The sequence below is a fragment of the Centroberyx affinis genome, unplaced genomic scaffold (assembly GCF_046629955.1).
Source record: "Centroberyx affinis isolate AG114_WGS23_722 - 3 ecotype Tasmania unplaced genomic scaffold, CSIRO-AGI_Caff_v1 ptg000243l_1, whole genome shotgun sequence".
Classification (NCBI taxonomy): domain Eukaryota; kingdom Metazoa; phylum Chordata; class Actinopteri; order Beryciformes; family Berycidae; genus Centroberyx; species Centroberyx affinis.
The window spans coordinates 19,460-36,902 of record NW_027278927.1 but is presented as its reverse complement, the minus strand read 5'-3'; positions in this window follow the sequence as shown (position 1 = coordinate 36,902).

Sequence of the window (17,443 nt, the reverse complement as noted above, 5' to 3'; positions counted from 1 at the left end):
TTGCAGGGGGTAGGGCAGAATGGAAAGGTCTGAAATGTAATGCATTTGAAATGAAATGAAAAGGTACCTAGGAATGAAATATGAAATGCTGGCTGCTGAGGGCGGGAGTCTTGGGAGTCACGGGTCGGGACTCTGGACTCAAATGTGTGTGCACTGCATGTGTGTGTGTCCAAGTCTGAGTCTAAGTGCATGAGTATGGCATGGTGTAAGTGTAGGGTGAGTGTGTAATGTGATGCAGGCTGGCTTTGCTCCTGTGACTTCCTCTTCCACCCTCCTGTTCAGGCCTGATGGAGATTAAGGGCCATTAAAGGCTCTCTGCTGCATGTGCAGTTTCTATTGATCACATCGACTCAACCCACTGTAGCCAATGATCCGATTACAAGTGTTGTACCCCCGTCCCTCTTCCCCTCCCCCTCCCCCTCCATCTTCCCTCCGCCTTGCCCCTCCCCTCTCTCTTTCCTCTCGCCCACCCTTCGTGGTTCGCGGTGCTCAGTGGGGGGTTGCGACTGCCCTTGCTGATGTCAGCACCGGGGCATGCCCAGAAGGACTTAAGCCCCCTAGGCGAGCCTCTGAGTATCTGCTTGTGTGTCTGTCTGTATTTCTGTCTCTCTGCCTTCCTGTCCCGCTCGCGCATCTACCCATTCCTCGCTTCTTTGCTCTCACCATCTCCAGTCATCTCCAAACACAGCGGGGTTATGATGAGCCTTATCTCTACATGAGAGAGATGGATTGGCCGTGCCCCGGAGAGCTAAATGAGTTGAAACAGTCTGAGAGGCATCAACTCAAACCCTCCCCACCCCCGCCCCCGTCACTCCGAACATCACCCCTCCAATTGCTCGCACGGCCAAACAGCCCTGGGGGAGCTCTCTGCAAGACCACTGTGGTTATTAGCATTGACAGAGGCTCTTGGAAATCTTCTTAGCTTCTACTGTACAGGAGCTGTCCCACTATGTCGCCAATTCAGGGGGTTTCCCACAGAACTGGCAACCTGTTCCCTCTCAGAAACTTATCATCTATGATATGTGGAAAAACCATCTGGGGCCATGAGGGTAGGGTTTTATGTGGTGTTATCCTACACAGCTGTCGGAAAATGATTTGGCACGAAACTATATGTTATGGAAAGTTACAACAAAGTTTCAATCTAATATACTTCCAGTCCAGAACTGCCGAAATGTGAGTTGAGTATCTTGAATTTCCTGTCATGAGTTTGAGTTACATGATGGCCATCATGACACTCTCTCAAGTCGAGATTTGGCCTATTGAGAATATGTGACTGACTGACAGTTCAACTGCCTTTTTGTTGTGACTAAGAGTGAAAACTCTCTAAATACCTTGAGGACCATGTTAAATACTGTAATACATATTGTTCTTTTTTTTAAGTACAGTCATATGTGTGACAGAACTGGGTCTGATACCAGTCACAGCCGTGTGATAAGAGCTGTTCTCTGTCCTGGTTCTATCAATCAGCTGCACTGGTGAGGGATTCACACGACCCAAAGCAACCAGCAAACAATGCAGAGGGAATCACTGAAACTCAACACAGAGCGCATCGCACACCGCACATCAAGTCACCCCAGGACAGATCTCTACTAACACACGCCCACTGCGTTGGATTTCACTTACAAGGGATATTATACATCTCGTATTGTAGCAAGGGGGTCTATATTCAAGAAACACAAATTTTGTGATTCTCATTAAACATTTGGATGCTTTGCTTTGATACAGAATCCTTGGGGCCCGATCAGGGCCAGAGCTGGAACATGAATAAAAGGAAGGTCCATTATATTCAGAACCAACACAGCCTTGAGAATGGGACCACATGGGTTGGTGGGTGTGAGGGTTGTAAACAGCTTTGCTCCCTGGATGAAAGGCTCACTGTGATGTGTGTCCAAGGAGAGCACATGAGAGCGCAATATTGTAATGCGAGAGTCGGACCCCTGAGAACATGCAAGTCTGCCGATAACACAATTAAAAACAGATTTGCATCTATTTACACACCCCTATCATCAGAGTCATCCTCCAGCTTCAAAATGCATGGAGAATTCCATAAAGAAACCTACAGTAAGTGGCGAGCGTACATCTGTGCTTTGATATCGTGCACAGACTGGGCGAAGGCACTGACCTTCGCCGCTACCGCAATTACATCACAGGGTTGAGTCGGGCAGCTCCGGCTCTCATACATATTAATGCTGGTTCTGGAGGCATCACCCACACCTTTGATTCCCTGGGATCTGAGCTCGCCATTGCATGACAAGTGTATCTGGACACAAAGTGTATATAATGGTTTTCTGCTCCAGGAGAGATATAGACCACGAGCAAGGCCAGATCAAAGGCACACACACTTTCTCTGCAGGGGGAAGGGAGAGATACTGTGTGTTTGCGCGTGTGAGCGGAAGAGAGAATGTGTGTATTTGTGTGTGCATGTGTGTGAACGAGGGAGTGTGTGCAGTCAGTGAGCCTCATGTCAGTGTAATAGCAGACAACCACACAGAACCAGGTGAGAAGGGTCATACTGAGTAATGGACTGGGTGGTAAATATACATAGTTGCAACCAAGGATTAGTCAAAATCCTGTGTGAAGTTTTCCATTAATATCCTAATGAGTTTGCTGTCATTTTAACACAATAGGACATTTTATTTTGGACTGGATATATTTAGGGTGGACGATACAGGATGTTGCTAATTGCGGTAGTGCAGTGGGTGTATCACAGTGTTTCCTCCTCATTCATTCAGCGGAATCACCAAAATGTGAAATTTAAATAACATAATTCTGCCAAATTTGCCTTCACCACACAAAGAAGTGCTGTCTTCCATGTTTATAATTTATGTTTTATGTTTTTATTACAATAAAATATCAGAAGGAAACATTTTTGCAGTAGTACCATGACTAGGACTGACACAGCGGCGGATGAGGAACCAAAACTGAAATACCCCCCAAGCCCTACCGCTGCACACAATTACAGAGGAGACGCTGGTTGTATTTTCCATGTCATGTCATAACATGGAGCCCGCACAGAGACTCTTGTTGCCAGTAGAGGGCCTCGTTGCCGTGACATGAAGCACGGAGACGATAGGTTCCATTTTCTAGCATCCACACACTGACTTGACACCAGAGCAGAGACAATGCTGATTCAATGGCCCTGAATTTGGTGAAATAGATGCAACACAGAATACATTTTACAGACTCATCTAACAATTCTAAAGATTGTCAAAATATTATAATGCAGCAGGAACATCAAAAGAGAATTACTGAAATACAAAAAAACTATTGTGATGATTATTTTTTCTCTATTTGACTAACAATAGTGGTACACAGATGTAAAAATGTATGAAAATGTACACAAATTTGTACCTTTGCTAATGTAATATTTTGATGCATATTTTACAATTGCCATTTGAATTAATATGATGACATGATACAACAATAGGATGCACTATCTCAAGACTTCTTCAATTTGTAAATGACTCTTCATATGAAGCCAAACTGTTATATTTCCCATCATGCCATTAAAGGCCTAAAGCAGCGGTAACATTTCAGAGCTGGGAAATAGCTTTGCACACCAGGGAACCAAGTAGGGGGCTAACCATCATGTGAATGGGCACCATTTGCTGCTGCTACACTGTTTGTGTCATGCCTGAGCACAACAAATAACAAATCTATTCAAATATGTCTGTTTACATTTTTTTTTTGTGGAGTATTTCAGGAATGGATAAAATGACTGAAAGGTAGCAGAGAGCGGATGGATCTGAATATGAATTAACCTCAAATTGAATGACAAATTGAAACACACTGAATGACTATGCTCTGTATTAGTTACATCTGATCATTGCACCAGTATTCTCTCCTATTAAATCTCCATAATGAGTAAATTAGTGGGTCTCCATCTGTGGCATTGCAAACTTACAGTCGCACATGCTGACTACAATCACAGACTCCTGCTGGGAGTGTTGGTGGAGAATAAACATACAGAGATTATTTCACACACGTTAGAACAACTAGAGCACAACACACACGCATCAGACACAACTAGATACTACCAGAGGTGCGTTATAGTATGCACATATAAAGCCCGCAGACACACACACACACAGACACATACACACACACCTTGCTGAAAAAAAATCTTGGCGCAGAGAAGGCTTAATTTACAGCGTGAAGTCAAAAGCGGACCGATCTTTCTAGCAGTACTATTGATCTAGCTTCTCTCTCTCTCTCTCTCTCTCCGTCTCTCTCTCTCTCCCGCCCCCCCTCTGTGGTTACATTTCTTCCTGTGTCATGGAGTGCACTGTAACATATATCTCTGATTCATTGTACATTCATCATTGATTTACTGCGCCTCCTGCTTCATGCTAAGAAACAGAACACACCAGCTTGAGTTCGGTGTCAAGTCAGCTTGCTTCCGAAAAAAATAAAGAGTCTCTTTAGATTGTGAGGAGAGACTCTCGAGAAACCATGAAACAAAAACAGACAGCAAACAAACATCTCCATTGACTTACTATGGCCTAGATTCAGCACAATGTTTTGTTGGCTCAATTTAAGAGTGAGAAGTGAGCGTACATGCTTCACGAAAAAATACTTACTTACTTACTTACTTGTGCATTATCTTCTATCTTTTTTTATGTGAAACAATCAACATACAATATATCGACCACAAATGATTAAAAGCAAAATGTACAAGACACTATTTTAATTCTAAAATAAAGAAACGATTTGCTAGACATACATTTGAATGAATATGCAGAGAGCCTAAATGAGGCTGCAAGTAATTGCACAAAAATCACAACCCGTAATTATGGTTTCAGTCATTAACACTTTATCTGGGAGGAATAAAATAATCCATATCACACAATTCAAACTGCAATCCCCCTTTACACACATACACAGTCTTTTTGTCTCCCTGTGTGTGTGTGTGTGTGTGTGTGAGAGAGAGAGAGAGTATTTTTGGATACATGCACACACAAAAAGATACAGAAGCAGAGATAGAGGTATGTAAATATGCATGCACAGTCAGTCTCTGATTCACATGCAGGCATACTTACACACACACACACACACACACACACACACACACACACACACAACACAGCCATTTACATATCATCTGCAGCCATCTGCTCTAAATGATAGGTAATTAACTCAGGCCTGCCTTTGTCTCTCTGGCTGGGCGGCTGACATATAGGAGCTCTTCAAGAGGATATATGCGAATCAAGGACTTCAAAAGAATGAGAGGACAAGAGAGAGAGTAGAAAAAGGACAAGGAGGACTAGATGTGTGTGAATGATGCTGCATAAACCCAGAGAGGCAGTACAGAGAACCATTAAGATGATGGGGGGAAAAAAAGAAGATGATGGAAAGAGGACATGCTGGGTCAGAGAGGATCCACACACACACATTGTTGTGTCTGTGTGTGTGTGTGTGTGTGTGGATGTGTGTGCTGAACCTGCCGCGCGGCTCACCTACAGTTTCCCGATGAAGGTCAAGCGGTATTAAATAGAGCTGCTTTGGCCTATGTAGCTTCCAGTAGGGAAATGCTAAAGCTAACATTGGCACCTTCTCTGCTATACAAAAAGTGAATGCGTTCTGGATGCTATTTTAGACATTTTATATCATATATTCATGTATGTGCTATGAAAATGCACATACAGGGATTAAGCAAATTTGTTCCTTGAGCAAATTACTAAAAAGTGTTATTGGCAAATATCTATTATTCACTAAAATATTCACAAAAATTTGGCGTATATAAAATAAATAGTGCTAATCGCAATAACATAATCTTCCCCAGAGTCTATTCTGGTGCACATGTGATGCCTTCACAGCCCGATAAGGCTTATACCACTGCAATCACATGCCTTTGTTAATCCTCTGCTGTTCTATACCATATCCTGCTCCTGCAGCACTGTCTGCTCCTCCCGGTCTCCCTGGTATCCAGGTCTCTCTCTATTAGAGCAGCACCAGGCTATAATTAGCCAGGTATCTCCTGCAGTAATGATGAGTGGGAGAGGAGCCCTGCTAGGCTGGAGACCGGTCTGGAGCCAGAGCCGCACCGCCGCGCGAGGAGGAGCCCGGCTCCTCGTCAAATGGGATAATTAGAGTATGTATGGAGATGTGATTCCAGGTAAGAGGTGACAGAGAGCAGGGGAGAGGACGCCGGTCTACATGCTCACCTCCTCTTCTCAAATAGTGAGCGGGCTGGGCCGGTGTCGGATGCTGAACAAGACAAGGGCGGCGGCGGAGGAACAAGATATCACCGCCCTCCGCTGTAGACTGAAAAATAGAGATGTGAGAACAGAGAAGAGATAGCTTGGGTTTGTTAGAGGCGAGAAAAGAAAGATTTAGGGACAACATTTTGTGATGGAATGCTGGTGAAGTTGTAGAAAAAAAGCGATGTGAACATGTGGGAGCACAGGCTTAACAGCTTGATACAGTTTGGGCAGCATCTTTGGTGAATAGGGTGTGGTGCTGTGTGTGGAGACACTGACAGATGACCTGATGCAGCATTTCCCCAGTGGAGTGTGTTTAGCTCTGAGAGAGAGAGAGACACACAAAGAGAGAGAGAGAGACACAGGGAGAGAGAAAGGGGGAGAGAGAGAGAGAGAGAAAGAGAGAGATGATGATGATGATGATGATGATGATGATGATGGTGGCTATTCTATCTAGATCCCACATCTGCAGTCAGCACAAGCCCTAGCCTTTAACCGCAGTAGCCCTCCCTAGACGCCCGCCCGACACGCCTGCACCAGTCAGCGGGATACAAACACACTAATGCACCATTCCAGCAAACAAACAAACAAGTGTTGCCGTAGTAATTGCAGTGATTAGGAGATAAGCGCAGGGAGCAAACCGCGTGTTATGGAGGAAGCCCCTGTGTGACCTTTTACCAGGCTGCAGAGGGAGCGCTGCAGTCTGATTCTAGACACGTAGGCCTAGCGCCACATAGATCCATACTATAGGTCGAGGTTTTCGACACCATGGAAACACATTAGACTCTGTAGGCTCTCACCCTATAGGCCACAATAATTATGGACACAGTAAGTTATGATTCTGGAGGCCTTCACCACAAAAAGCACACAGCCAGTCCGTAGCTAAACCAGGATTTAAAAAGGACCTGACCTTAATGCTGTGACATTTTCACCACAGCGCAGTTGCGACAGGCCAATTATTTTCAAACGTCAGATCATACATTTGAAGGCGAGTCTCTTCACTCCCCTATACCTGCACGCTATCAAGCTTCATCACGGTGTCTTAAAATTATTTTCTACAAATCAAGTGGATTGTTTATTGAGCAGCATCTAATTAATTAAAGGACGTAACTACTTCACATCTTAGCTGTGATTTTTCACACAACTCCCACAATCCTCTTCTTATATACAAATAAATTTGGCATCACATGGTGAGAGAATGTACTTCTGGGTTCTTTATCCATTAGTCTGTGTGGATTGCTGCCATATAGTTATGTACAGCATATAGCAATATATAAAGCTAAATATTTTTATGATTGACAGACAGCACATACCCTGGCATTTTATAATAAAGCATGTTGTTGTATAAACAGTACTTCTATATATGTAATATGCTAGAAGCTTGTAGCCTAATATTTCTGTATTCACCAAAGAAGAAATTAAGGCAGCTGACAAACTATGGAGCTGACAACACATTCAGGTGAACTGCTAATTAATTAGGGTGTGTATGTCATCTTCACAACTGCACTGTGGGGATGTACAGAAATCTGTTCTTGCTTAGAAACTAGACTTCCAGTTTCTGGGAGACACAGAAACAGAGAAGCAGACTCAGGCTTTCAGGCTGGATAAGTTTCCTATGTAGCTACACAACAGACCAACAAAATACAAAGCCACACAGGTCCAAGTCATGATATAAACTAGCAAAACCACCAAAAGTTCATTTTACACGACATGCTTACTGAGCCGATATGAATTAGATGTACCAACACGCTCAACAATAATTTAATTCATGCTCAAAAGGTAGCACACTGATCCTGGATTTCATGCATACTGGAAAGACGGAAAAGAAGGTAAAATTTTTATGTTTGCTCCGTTTTTCACAGCAGTGTCACGGCCGGTAAAACTGGCTTAGTCACACAGACAGGGCTGAAGGTGTTAGAGGAAAATCAATGGCTGGATTGCAGTGTAAGGTCCTCTGGGTGAGGTAAACACAGGGTTTGCTATACATTCTGCCTCTGGAATGTCGCAAAAAGCCTCTGAGGAGGGAAGTATGTGCAGTTAGTGCGTCAGACACACACACACACAGACATGCACCTGCTAACAGACATGCAAACCCGACATGCAGTATGAATTATTAATAGTGTTTTTTTCTCACTATACTTTTCATAGTTGTAACAGAAGGAAAGTAGCATTAGGTCACTGTTAGTTATGGTCGGATTGGTTAAAAGGTGTCTCATGTTCGAGCCCACGTGACCCCCCCCCCCCCCACACACACACCCACGCATGCATACACACACACACACACACACACACACACCACCCCACACCCACTTTGCCCTCCCCTTTCCCGTGCAGCTCCAACTCCCAGGCTATGAAATGTACATCACACCTCCGATCCAAGGGAATCTCACCCCAAATCCTTCCTTTGAATTATTGAAGAGGACCAAGCCAGCTTGACTCTGATTATCCTCCAATCAATATGCCTCGCCTCTCCTCCTATAACATCAAATGCCTCCGACGATCGATCCAGCCAATCAGAGGAGCCGCTGCAGCTGGAAATGCAGAGTGTATTGTTCTGCATTGTTTACACTGACGCTGCTTGGCGCGTATAATAGGTGTGTTTATGCTCGGGACAGGCGTGATTGTTGATTGACTAAGATTCTCCTGTGTGTTTTTGCCGTCTGGTACGTGTCACAGATAATTCCACCTGTTTGTTTTGTTCATGCTGTTTGCAGGACATTCAAGGTTTAGTGGGATGCACATAATTGCAGAGATTGCATACTGTGCAAGCATGTTATTAACATGTATATGTTTTGTGAGGTGTTCTCTGCATGGGAACATGTATTGCTGGGGTTTACGTTTTTGTGCGTGTGTGTGTGAGAAAGAGAGAGAGAGGGAGGGAAAGTGAGAGAGAGAGAGAGAGAGAGAGAGAGAGAGAGAGAGAGAGAGAGAGAGAGAGAATGGATGCATGTGTGTATGAGGAGTGTGAGGGTCAAACTGCTATCAACCTCATTATTAATTTCATAAAACCTTTAAAGTTTGAATTGTGGAGTTGTAGTATGTAGGAATTTATTGACTGTGAGCACAACAGCCTTAGAAAGCCGAGCTGAGCACTAATGCAAGTCGGTTCATTTCACTCCCCAAAACCACCTAGTTTCTTGGTGACTGCAAGCGCAACTGACTTGTATTGATTTTCTTTTTCAATTACACACTGAAAGGTAAATCAACGGCAGACACCTTTTACAATGAGCAGAATGAATACAAACATATGCCCGTAACCCTACAATTATACAAGGCACACACTCTCCCTCTCCCAGGCCCATATGATGATTGCAGGAGGCGCTGGCCTATTATTTGCGAAATGGAACGGTTGATGTGTGATTGTTGTCTGTGGTGAAAGCTGTTGGTTCCTCCTTAGGATGCTGACAGGCTGCCGCTAGTATGCCTTTCTTACGAAGACAGCCTAACAAGTTCTCCACTCAATCTACACTGATAATCATGTTATTACACAAATGACCTACAATGGGCCTCAAACTGAAAAGCAAATACCACCGTAAGTGAGGTATATTCTTTATCATACACATAATATCATACTGTGCTGTACATATCCACTGTACATACAGACCTCACAAGGTACTGGGTGCTGCTACTTAACTATACAGATCTGCTGTTGCATTGCTAATCATACTATGTGCGTGTCTCATAATGTGCCACAAATTGAAAAGCAAATACAAGACTATTTGGGATGTATTTGGTGTCATACACATTATGTTGTAAAAGATTATACACACACAAGTAGTTATACTAAACGCTACACAGATTTGCTGTTGCATTTCTCCACACAGAGGCGATCTGCAGTGGGATGGATGTATCAGTAGGGGCCAGATGATGGCACTCTTCTCTCTGTACCAGGCTGTTGGATGCAACCACCGCGTGCTCCGACTGCATGATGCAGCTGGCCTCATTTTAATGATTTAAATCACTTGAGGTCCACCGCCACACATTTTAGAGGCTTGACTGAATTTATCCTCGTTGATAGAGATCAGTGCCCTCAGCCCTGGACGTTGCCAGACTACAGTAGAGGGAGAGACCTCTCTGACTGACACGATTGGATACAGCTCTCCGCTCTGATTTTACTTTTGATCCCGCCGCTCTGACTCTGGCCCTGGGGACAGATGAGTGGAATGGAGCGGTAGAGATACAGCAGAATGCTGCGCGCTCTTTTCTATCTCACCGCTCAACCTTTTACACAGATGCAAGCCTAGAAGGAGTTCTGCTCAGACGTAGACCCATGTGCTCTCACATTAAACCCATGCATTTTTATACTCTAACACACAACATCCCTGTTCATGTGCAGTATGTTTGCAGCATGAAGTCCAGAACTAACGCACTGGTAACCTACAGAATGATGTCTCTGCCTCAGTCAGCCTTACTAGCACACAGACAGGATTGAGAGGGCCTGTACAGAGAGGCACATACTGTATGTGCATGTATTTGTATGGGTTTTCCTTACAAATACAGGAGCAACCACACTGACACACTGCTAGCAGCTTCCCACTGCTTTGTGTCACAGTATAAAGCTCATGTTAGCTAGTTTTCAGTAGCTGTCCTTGAAGTAAGCTGGGACAAACACACGGGCGTTAAGTGGCCCTGCTCAACAGCAGAGCAGAGAGAGGTGGAGGGGGAGGACTGGATGATACAGGTGTAACCTCCACAGAGGAGATTTAGGAGGCTACGAAACTGTAACACACAACAGCTACAGTTTTTACATTAAGATCATACAATCCACATACAGACAGAACACCCTGTGTAGCAACTAACAGGTCATAATCCTAGTATCACCTTTAGCCTTTACACCTCACTCATCGCTACAAACACACACACACACACACACACACACACTTCCCTGCTACTGGTCATAAGGGTACGAAGCCAATGATTTTTCCCAGAAGCCCCCACCACGTGATTGGGCACACTCAGTTAATTCCCTGCGTTGACCTGGAGCCTGATGCGCTATTGATTAGTGTTAGGCTATATGTGTGTGTTTGTGTGTGTGTGTGTGCATGTGTGTGTAACAATGTGATGGTGAGCCACAGGGGGCACAGTGAGGCTAGTAGCATGGCGACAGAGGGCACACTGGTGCGCCAAGGTCAGATGAAGGACGTCGGCGAGTGCTGCAGAATTAGAGCTGGGAGCCCGAGCCTCTGCCTGAGCCTGGGCCGCGCTGCAGAGGGAGAGCAGAAAATAGCACAGCTGAGAGAGAGAGAGAGAGAGAGAGAGAGAGAGAGCGAGAAAGAGAGAGAGAGAGAGAGAGCATATAAATAGCAGGGCTAAGATTTCACGATCCTCCTCATAGTCACGTTTGCTTCACAGGTAGCGCGTCTCTTTTCTGACAGGGAGAACGGCTTTGTCTTTTCGTTGCCTGAAAGCTCTTCATCACTTCGTTCGCCGACAGTCCAGCAGACGAAGGCGTTTTGGAGCGCGCTCAGACACGGCCTACAGTGTTTCCAGCACACAAAGCACAGAGAGGAGGGAAATTTAGTTTATGTAATTAGTTTTCAATGAGTTGCAGAGTCATATCATATTCACTTACATTCAATTACTTTTTACATCAATGTTCACTTGAGGCAACTATTAATTTGAGAGTCTGCACATAATCACATAATATGTTAACACGACCCTGATGCCTGCATACCCCACTCTGTGTGTGTGTGTGTGTGTGTGTGTGTGTGGCATATACTGTATATGTGTGTGTGTGTGTGTGTGATACATGTGTCGATGATTGGTTTATTCTTATGGCAAAAGAAATTCTCCTAGTTACCAGCCCGTAATCTGAGTGAGGTTTCAATTTTGGATCTTCTCATGCATACAACCAATTACAGTAATCTAATGCAACATTCTGACTAATGCTTTTCAGTCGGGATGTGCAGATAAACCAGCTGCAGCCTGTGTGGTTACTGTGCGTACACATGTTTCCCTCCCCCCCCCTCTTTCTACTTTTTTTTATCATCTCTCTTTTTTTTGTCTCACTCCTTCAGTGTCGACAATCTTTCTTTTTTCACAGTGTCATCTATCATGGGAAATTTGACCCATATTGTGTAATCAAATGATCAATAGTCCTGTAATAGCGAGGGATGTGTCCAGGCCCAAACTCCAGCTACCATGACTGATTGAGATCTGTTGTCTTAGATGGCTGGATCCAAGTCCTGTCCTCTGTGGACTGGATGGCAGAATTAGAGGGCAGAGAGTCCTGGGGAGGAAAGCGCCTGGGAGTCACATGGTTTGATTACTTTCCCAGAAAGTTGGGGAACACAAGCAATTATTATGTAGAATGTGAGATATATTTTCAATTTGACCATTTAAATGACTTTTCTCTCTTTCAACAAAAACTGCTATAATTGGAAAAAATATTTCAAACTATTATGGCTTAATTATTTCAGTTAATATGAAGACATTAAAACTTGGTGACTTAATAGTCGAGGCCATATTGGCATCATAACTAAAAAAGGGATATCCTCCTACATGCATCAAAAGCTCTATCAAACGACTATGTATTTAATATTTGATCTAGAATGAATTGTATAAATGATAATTTCAAAATTTTATTTGATAAATTGTATAATATAAAACATACAACCTATTTACCCATTATTAGATTACTGACATAGTAACATAGAAAAAGGTTTTTGTGTTCACAATATTTGAATTGAATTTGAATACTGACTGCTTTGAAATGACAGTCATCACACATTAACAACAATGAGGAAAGTTTTGATTTTACTCTTATGCTGGAATAATAACCCACTGGTTCCCACACTGGTGTGTGGGTGTTAAATTGTATATTGAACAAGATTGTGGCCACTAAGTGAAATTCCAAGGCAGCTGTTAAAAGCCAATTGTGGGCTAGTTTTTAAAATGCCAACAGGCATTTCCTCTTATCTTGCATCACAACAATTAAAATCGTCTGGGAGGTAAAACATAATGAATCAAACCTGGACTCGTGGGTTTCCATAGAAACATGTATAATTATGGTAATTAGTCCATGCGAACACTCTATTCCTTCCAAATTAAGTAAATATGCATAGAGACCAAAAAGGCTTTCTGTTGAGAAAATGTGAAAACAACTGTGTTCTTAAATTTAAAAGCAAAACGAAAAACTTTCCCCCTTCAGAAGTAATGACATTTTGTTGAGCAGGGATACAACACTCTCTTTTTAATGATCCTCAAATTGAAGGAAAAAACTGGAGTTGCCATTCCCCACCATTCGTATGCCATGACTACTCATACTACATATCATTACAATGTCTTATTCTTAGTTTCCCAATTACTTTTTTGTCTGCATCAATCTGTAGTTTGGGGCCCTCTAAACCACAGCATATCTTTGAAAATCAGACTTTGCATTAGTCAGTTACAGACCAGAAATAAACACTATGCTTAAAATGTGTTTAACAGACATATTTAAAGACAACTTGTTTTGTATTTTAATTTTTGGGTAATGTGTGTTTTCATCTTTTTCCTGTTTTTGGAAAGCTAATTATATATAGTTGAAAAACAATGAACTCCATCAGGAATGAAACAGTAGAAGAAGGTTCCAGTGAAATACAGAGCGCCAAAGTGATCAGCATGAAATTGAATGATGCTAATTTCATCCACTGAGCTGCTGGGCAAGGCAATTAATAATCAATAATTATGAAATGTAAATCCACGGAACACAATTCATTATTTTTACTCTAAAGGGTTTGTTTGACTCTAAATGAATAGAAACAAACTGATGCACAACACACATCTTATGTGGGTTATATTTCATGAGAAAACCACCAAATACACACTATTTCTTTTTCAATGGACATTCAGCCCAATTAAATATGAATCATTAAAATAATTGTGAAATTACACTCCAATTTCAGATCAATGCTAAGCTTGCACTATGTCTTAGAGTGTGGGTAAGTATCTCTTTTAAAGATTTATGCAGCCACTCTAAAAGCCACGCTTTTTAAAATGTCAAGGGTCAGTGGTGTAGCGTCAGGAAGAGGCGTCACCTGTCACTGTCCCCCTCCACCCTGACCTCAGGGGTCAGACAGCATCCACGTCAGGTCACCGGGGGCTTGGTCACATGGTCATGGAGGTCTGTGGGGACTCCATACTAGACACGCGCTACAACCACCGCATGACAGGGAAACATGGCCGCTGTGTAAAGATTAACCCCTGACTTAACATCCTGTCAGATGTCCCACCTGAGCAAACTGAGAATTACAGTAGCTGTACAGTAGACAAGCCACGACTTGGTCAGATATAATCGATGCAGGTCTCACACGGTCAGTCCCTGTGTTTGGCTGACAGTGCTTTTGATCTGATTCGTTTTGACTTGTTGTTGACATTGTCTTCTTGCCAGACTCTTCTTTTAGTCCTTCGTCACAGCTCGCACATTCCCCCTAGCTCTCACTGCTAATAATATTGATTCTCCTCATGATACATCTTCAATGCGAATTGTCCACTGTGAATTTTCAATCGATCGAGCCAGATTATGAGGGAAATGTTAGCATGGTAATTGTGAAGTCATTGATTTGTGAAGTGATAGATAAAAGGCATTTATCATTTTGGAGTGCACAGCGTTCATGTATGATAATTAATTGATATTGATAGAAGCAGGCGGCGAATGCTGACATAAAGCAAGTGACTATGAGAGGCGGCAGAGAAATGATGATCTAACATTCATGCTGCTCTCATGTCCCGAGTGTCCTCAGAAGTCTAATACTCCTCTCCACAACATTCAAGAAGTAAAGGAGATAGATATGCAGATATCTGGTGTAATTGAAGGCTATTATCATAATGCACTCCACCTTGTGTATTATTCATATTCAAATGGCCTGGTTTGAGTTGAACATATTTCACAACCCTCTGCCTTGATTGCAGATTGAGAGTTAGAGAATGGCGGCCACTGATTTAAATTACACATGTGAAGAGGCAGGATGAGGGCTTGTCTTCTGTGCCCATCTAGAAGTTCATGGAATTTAAACACCAAATTATCAAGTTCAATATTTGATGTTTCCGCTATTGCTGTTAAGAGGAGGATATGAGATCCACTTGTGCTTTGTTATAAAATGGAGATTCCAGTGTGTACCAAACTCCCTTGTGTTAGCTATGGAGGCATTGTGGTGACTGGCGAGTCATTTCAATGATGAGAAGAGAGAGTTTGCAAGAACACCCATTAGCTTCACTCAAGTTGAGAGAATAATGCAGCTCTTGGAGTAAGAAGTCTTCCTCTAAGTGTGGAACATGTCGCGCTCCACACATACTGTATGATATTCCCCTCGCCAGTTCAGAGGAAAAACCTTTTCTCACCTCTTGAGCCTCTTCACCACTGTTGAGAAAAAGACCCCAGCGATTCTCGGCTGAGATGGCGCCTCGTTTTTTTTTTGCTCACCCCTAATCTGTTCAGTTCTCCAAACACTTTGTCGTACAGAGATTGCCAGTGGCGTGGATTATGGAGGCTCTATCCTTTAATTTCTGTATGATTGTCACTTCCGTACGAGCACCCCAGAGCCCTTCTTAGATCGCTAAATCATTTTCTTGACTCTCTGGAGGCAAAGGTGCCTACAAAGAGTGGGCCTCAGCCCTGTGATTCACAGGAGCCCAGACGCACCTCTGGATATATTTATTTCTGTGGGAAATATCAAGAAACTTGAACCTTGCTCTTAGTGACCCTCAGTGTGCTGCAATCACACTCCGCACAGCACCCTGTAATTACAAGCCCATCTCCTATCCATCAGTAGACAGAATAAAAACGCCTGTGAATATGATGTACTTCTATATCCTGGTAAATATCATAATTGTAATTAGTGTACTGATTTGTTTTCTAATTAAATCTTGTTTTTTTTTAAACAGTCAATACCAATAAAAGGTCAGTGAAAGGCAGAGAAATTATTTGTTTGTTGTCCTGACATTATTTGAAAAAAATTACTAAAAACCTAAAAAAAATAATAGCACCCCTGTGATTAAAACCATAATGAGGAGAAGTAATTACCATTTCAATTCGCTTGAGGTATAGAGGAATGGTTGGGGGTTGCTCTGAGGTAGCTGAACAATCATCAATCATATCAGACAATCATCTTAAGCAAAAACGCTGGTCTTATTTTGTCATAAATATGCCAAAATTGATTTCATGGAGCTTCTGACCTTACTGTTTGAAGGAGAAAAAATAATCATATTAAGCTGTCAGGTTTACTTACTTGATGTGATTGAAAAGCCACTCAATTAAAACCAATGATTACTCTTAATCTCAACAACAGTTTCTTAACACCAAGAGGGCATGCAAGAAATAGTCTCACAATGTGACATTATTCCTCACTTTCTAGCACGGACTCATAATTCTTTTATGAGAGTGAAGAGACTTGAATAAATACTCAGACTCTACATTGACAATGCCTCAGAGAGAAAGAACTGCTCATGCAGTTAGATGTGCAAGACAGCTGTTTAGAGAATAAAGAATGGGCAAAGTGGACAGCTCAACTGTGGGCAGATGTCAATAGAAAAACCGAGTGTAAAACCTACTTTATCAAAGAGAATGAAGGAGCACAAGATAGAGACAAAAGAGAGAGGGAGAGACAATGAAAGAATGGGAGTGAGAAGGAGGGAGAGATGGGGAGAGAAAAACAGAGCGACTCTGAGATTCCTCCACATGCTTTCCTCTGATTTGCTGAAATTCATAATCCTCTCTGTTCTTTCCCACACCCAGGATTCTTTCCCAGCATCCATAATTCTAAGCACTGAACCAATACCCTATTCATTTTCAAACTCTATTGTTTCCTATTGCACTGAAAGTGGCCACGGCACAGTTGCTGTGCGCTGCAGTGCTTCTTTTATACACCAGTAAGAGCAAATGATAAACACCTCAGTTTGTTCCTTTGCTGTTTTTTCTTCTTTTATGATATTTCTGCTGTGACTTATTTCTGCTTTGATTCTGAGCTCCGGCAGTGTCCAAAAGAAATGAACGGCCAGCATAACACGACATAGCATTGCAGTATCTTTCTCCGATGCTAAATATACACTGTTACACTCATCCCTTGTTATATTTTTAATGGCTCTGGTGCAGTCATGTTGCAAAATCTCTCCAGGCCCGATTCTTTCTCTTTCCCTCTCCTCTATGGCCCTTATCCCTCTCGCCTCGGGGCACTCGCAGGCCTGCCGAAAGAAATCACCCCCGCATCACTGGAGACATGCAGACACCCCCCTCGCTGCTAAAATAAACTGCTCACCTTCCCCCT